A 6,205-nucleotide genomic window follows, 5' to 3' on the forward strand; every position below is an offset into this window, starting at 1 on the left:
CTCTCCGTAGATAAAATTCATTATAATAAAGTATTTTCAGGTACTAGAGTTTTAATAGAAAATACATTTGGTTTATTAAAAAATAGATTTCGAAATTTGATGAAATTAGAATTTCAAGAGGTAGATAAAATAACAAAATTCATAATGTCATGTTGCGTTCTGCACAATTTATGCATCGACTATGATGACATTTTTCCTAACAAAGAATACCATGATGAAAATCCTTGTGATTACTCCGAGTCTGAACATATAACAGCGCAAGATATGCATTATACAAGGTTAGGACAAATAAAAAGAGATGACATTTGTCAACAGCTTACATTATAATTAATTTTTAATTTTGTTATTATATAGCATATATAACAATGTCTTCAACATAAAATTATACATCAATCAGGTAATATAAACGTATAAGGATTAGTAGATTATCAGTAATACAGGGTGATTCAAAATAACCCCTGTGTCCCTGAAATGACATATTCTTGAATCAATTCTAAGACGATTTTTCCTTCGGCAAAATTTCGTCCGAAGCTTAGTTTTTGAATTATTAAAGGAAGTAGTTAACGTATGACGGGTCGAATACAAGAGGCAGGCAAGGGTGGCGCGATTCACTGTCAGACGCGGGAGCTTACGCGGGGCGCCTGCTGCGATCAGCTGATCGCTATACACATACAGAAACACATGCGAACACATACATTCTCTCTCTGTCTCTCTCTCTCTCTCTCTCTGTCTCTCTCTCTCTCTCTCTCTCTCTCTCTCTCTCTCTGTCTCTCTCTCTCTCTCTCTCTCTCTCTCTCTCTCTCTCTCTCTCTGTCTCTCTCTCTCTCTCTCTCTCTGTCTCTCTCTCTCTCTCTCTCTCTCTCTCTGTCTCTCTCTCTCTCTCTCTCTCTCTCTCTCTCTCTCTCTCTCACATTCGCTCACTCACCTGTATTTTTTTTTTTTTTTTACGAGAGAGGGGAAAATGCATTTTATGCATACCCACCGGTCGATCCTGTGAGTTATGTGGGACTCGAGTACCAAGTCCAATTACCAACTCGGTACTCCCTACCCACTAAAAACCCCTCTCTTTTCACGAATTTTCATTCACACACTGTCCCTCTGACTTCCCGAGATCTGTTTTCACATAACGTCAAAAAATAGTTATTATTACCTTGTTCGATGACTTTTGATGTATTGCTGTAATTGCTTGAAGGAGAAATGAATTTTCCGATAGATCGTACGTTCTCAAATTTAACGTAGATATCACGTTGCAAAAGACAAGAAATCCACACTAAATTATTAACTGAAAGTTTTTCTTCTTTCATGAACTGTATTCTTTTATAAACTTTAACATAATCACATTTATTTACTCACTCGATGAGACGAGAAATTTACTAATGACTCTATCACTAATCACTATTAATCACTGTCGAATAATAACTGTTGGCGATTAAAAATCACTCGATGAAAGAAACACGCGCGGACACGTTACTACACGACACGACGACGCGACAATGCGACGATAATTACTCGGCGACTGCAAGCAATTTTTTGTCATGGTAGGTTGCGGTAGGTTAAGGTACTACTGGCGCTATCGAACGCGATCATGTGTTCGATTGAAGAATGCGGTAAACATAATAAACATTTAACATATTAATATTATTATTATCATGAATGTATGTGATATCCATACATCGTATGATATCTATTTAAAAATTAATTAGATTAAATAAGTGTTTTTAAAATATTTATTACTTTTACTATTATCATATAAAATATTAATATTAATATTAAATATTTATTTAAGATAATAGTAAAAGTAATAAATATTTTAAAAACACTTATTTAATCTAATTAATTTTTAAATAGATATCATACGATGTATGGATATCACACACATTCATGATAATAATAATATTAATATGTTAAATGTTTATTATGTTTACCGCATTCTTCAATCGAACACATGATCGCGTTCGATAGCGCCAGTAGTACCTTAACCTACCGCAACCTACCATGACAAAAAACTGCTTGCAGTCGCCGAATAATTATCGTCGCATTGTCGCGTCGTCGCGTCGTGTAGTAACGTGTCCGCGCGTGTTTCTTTCATCGAGTGATTTTTAATCGCCAACAGTTATTATTCGACAGTGATTAATAGTGATCAGTGATAGAGTCATTAGTAAATTTCTCGTCTCATCGAGTGAGTAAATAAATGTGATTACGTTAAAGTTTATAAAAGAATACAGTTCATGAAAGAAGAAAAACTTTCAGTTAATAATTTAGTGTGGATTTCTTGTCTTTTGCAACGTGATATCTACGTTAAATTTGAGAACGTACGATCTATCGGAAAATTCATTTCTCCTTCAAGCAATTACAGCAATACATCAAAAGTCATCGAACAAGGTAATAATAACTATTTTTTGACGTTATGTGAAAACAGATCTCGGGAAGTCAGAGGGACAGTGTGTCAAAGGAAATTCGTGAAAAGAGAGGGGTTTTTAGTGGGTAGGGAGTACCGAGTTGGTAATTCGACTTGGTACTCGAGTCCCACATAACTCACTGGATCGACCGGTGGGTATGCATAAAATGCATTTTCCCCTCTCTCGTAAAAAAAAAAAAAAAAAATTACAGGTGAGTGAGCGAATGAGAGAGAGAGAGAGAGAGAGAGAGAGAGAGAGAGAGAGAGAGAGAGAGAGACAGACAGACAGACAGACAGACAGACAGAGAGAGAATGTATGTGTTCGCATGTGTGTCTGTATGTGTATAGCGATCAGCTGATCGCAGCAGGCGCCCCGCGTCTGACGGTGAATCGCGCCACCCTTGCCTGCCTCTTGTATTCGACCCGTCATACGTTAACTACTTCCTTTAATAATTCAAAAACTAAGCTTCGGACGAAATTTTGCCGAAGGAAAAATCGTCTTAGAATTGATTCAAGAATATGTCATTTCAGGGACACAGGGGTTATTTTGAATCACCCTGTATAAACGTATAAGGATTAGTAGATTATCAGTAATATAAACGTATAAGAATTAGTAGATTATCAGTAATATAAACGTATAAGAATGAGTAGATTATTAGTAATATAAATGTATAAGGATTAATTTTAATTTTCCTGGTTAACACTTTCTTCAGAATTGTTTTCTTGATCATCCTTGCATCCTTTCTTGTCTAAATTGGATTATTAGAAAAATAAAAGTTTATTTAATGGACAAGTAAGACTAAAACTTATAATTTCTAAACAACGTATATGAAAATTATAAAATTGACAGCTCGTAACTCTACATTGTATTTTTAAAAATATAATTTTCTAACAACAACAGGCACTTTACAGTTCCTAATAATAAGTATTCTAAAACTTACATAATTCTTTTAATAATTCTAACTTTTCTTTGTGACGACGTTCTTTTGCTGCTTCCTTTTTCTCATTAATGTCGCATAGAATATCTTGCAAGGATTTCTTAATTTTTCTTTTAACTTCTGTATTTGATGTTTTTATATTGCACGATTTAAATGCTTGATTATTTTTTATTTTTTTTACACCTCTTAAAATTTCTGGCTCGATACTATCGTCTGCTGCTGAAATTTTCTTCAGTTCTTCTTCATACTCTATCTCCATTCTACTAGAACCTGATTTACTGTTATTACACTCAGTTCCACAAGAGCGTGTCGATCCTATCTTCTGAAAAAAAGAAAATTGTTCAAAATTAAACTTATGACCTTGAAATATAATCATTGCACTACAATGCATTTACTTAGTATGTTGTCCAGTCGCCATCATTGTCGATTATAGCCTGGCACCGTTTGGGCATACTTTCGACGAGATTTTCCGCCATTGTCTCAGGTAGAGATTTCCATATTTGTCGGATGTGACGTGCCAGCTGTTTTATATTGAAGACTCGTTTTTCCCTGAGCTTGACCTTCATGGCAAAAAGAGGATTCATCGGTGAAAATGACGTTGGAGAAATCACGGTCGAGATTCGCGCTTGCCCACAACAGACGTTTTTCGACATGTTTTTCGCTCAAAAACGGTTTTAACTTTGTGCACCGCCACATATAATTGGCATCGCGTAATCGTCGTCGAATAGTGTTCAGGCTTACTTCTATACCCTTTTTCGATAAAATTAACTTGGCTTTTCGTAGAGAACATCCAGGATTCTTCGCAAAGATCTCAAAGATAAAATTGCTTTATCGTTCTCTTTTGACGTTGAGCGACGCGTGCCACGTTCCGGCAGGTCATCAACATTTTTCATGTCGTTATATCTTTTCACCCACTTTTTAACGAATGATACTGACTTGCCCATGTAGCGGCTGGCCATTGCGAACGACATTTTGGGTCCTTTTGGATGGCTACAGAGGAACACCGCTTCAAAACGGCTAGCTTACGCTGCACTCATTGCCGTTAATGTCACTTTGTACACAGACAACAAACCACACTATTGTTTTAACCTCAAAGCATTGAAGCTAAGTGTTCAGGGAATCGGAAAAACCGAATATGAGACCGATGCGCTATCTAGTGACGAAATTAAGAACGACACGCTCTTGTGGAACTGAGTGTATCTACTGATTTTTTCTTTCTTTTTATAACCGTTTTGTATCTGTTTTCACACTGGACACTAGTCCGTTCAATGTTCAAGATTTCCTTTATATCTTGGGCAATTCGGTTCCACATGACTTTTTTAGTTTTGTACATTTTCATTGGACCCACTAATGAAATGAAAGGTATGAATTGTATTTATCCAATAGAAATTTCGTTTCAGGGATGGTCCATAATCTGTCTGTAGAAATGAGATTTATAAAAATGTAACGCGTTATCACTCAACTTACTAATTTTAGAAATATAATAGTAAACACATCCCAGATAGCACAGAGAATCCAAAAGAATTCCTTTATGATGTCACCAATTCTGAGTTCTTTTTTAGATGCAAAAAGAATTTTTTTCTGTGAAAAAATAATCTGAAAAAGGATTCAGAATTGGTCATCAATAACGAATTTTTTTTTAATTCTCTGTGCTATCTGAGATATATACCACTATCATCATTGCAATCTTCTAATTTTTGTGAATGAACATCATGTTCATTTGAAGCAAGAATATCCTTCTGAAGATTTATTTCTGTATTTGATGAAGAAGTTAAACCAAATTCATTGTTTAGAGCTACTGGAATGCTGTAATAAAAGGAATAAACAATTTAATATATAGTATAATCTCTGAAGCCGTTAATTTTTATTCCATTTCTATTTTCTGGAGCGTCTATTATTTATTAAAGTATTATTTTATGTTTATTAGTAATCTATTAATAATCTACTGATAATCTACTAATCCCCATGTTAAAAAAGCAATATTTTTTATTACTGTTTTATATTATTATTATTAGTAATATTATTATTCTCATTAGATTGATACGCAAGACATGTTAATATTAAGTTAAAGTTAAAAAAAGTTAAATATTCCAAAAATAACCAAGTTTAAATTAATAAATAAAAGCTACATACATTTGTATTGTAATGGTTCGATTATTAAAAAATGCAATGTAAACGTAAATATAATGTAAACACAAAATGTATATATTAGACAATAGAAATCCAATAAATTTTTCATTAATTTGAATTTTTCATATCTTTTATTGATCAATGATCATGATACTAATAGAGTTTCAGATACTTACAATGTTGTGCCATCAAAAGATTGAGCTAGTGAAACTATATTTTCTTCTAATTTTAATATTTCTTTTTCTACTAATTGAAGAACAAAATCCACTGCATAGTTATTGATATCTATAAAATATATATTCTTGTTGAATTTATTTATAAAATAAGTTTTAAATCTACGAATTGTGTTTAATTAACAAATATTTTCATTAACCATAATTAACTATAATTCATTAACCAAAAAAAATAATTTACGTCTTAATCGATAGCATGTATTTTTGTCTACTTCATAACATATTGGTTCTAATGCATTTATTTTAAAATAAACAACTTTCAAATCCATTTGTTCACTCGTCATTATTAAAATTATAAGAGATAATCGAGATGAATACTTCACTGACTAAACTCAATCTTCCTCTTAAGAGCACTACAGTCTTTTGATAAACATTACTCTTTTGTTAAATATTACTCGTTTCCCGCTCTTTTCTTAAAACTGAGTTCAACAGACATATTCCATTGAGAGTGCAAAACTAGCTAGAACTGATGGCGTTTCGTGTAATCCCGTCAAAAAACTAGAAAA

General features: G+C 33.2%; 1 long non-coding RNA gene across 1 annotated transcript; it reads right to left on the reverse strand.

Annotated features, from left to right (window-relative positions):
• Positions 1-4,699: 4,699 nt before the first annotated feature.
• Positions 4,700-5,722, reverse strand: LOC145969460 (uncharacterized). The gene is made up of 3 exons (XR_014438108.1): positions 5,643-5,722; positions 5,006-5,142; positions 4,700-4,754 (listed from the first exon to the last, which is right to left on the reverse strand). It is a non-coding gene; the product is annotated as an uncharacterized LOC145969460 (long non-coding RNA).
• Positions 5,723-6,205: the final 483 nt, after the last annotated feature.

Source organism: Camponotus vicinus, unplaced genomic scaffold (genome assembly GCF_025532165.1).
Source record: "Camponotus vicinus isolate PSW18456_S1 unplaced genomic scaffold, iyCamVici1.0 SCAF_3, whole genome shotgun sequence".
NCBI classification, from domain to species: domain Eukaryota; kingdom Metazoa; phylum Arthropoda; class Insecta; order Hymenoptera; family Formicidae; genus Camponotus; species Camponotus vicinus.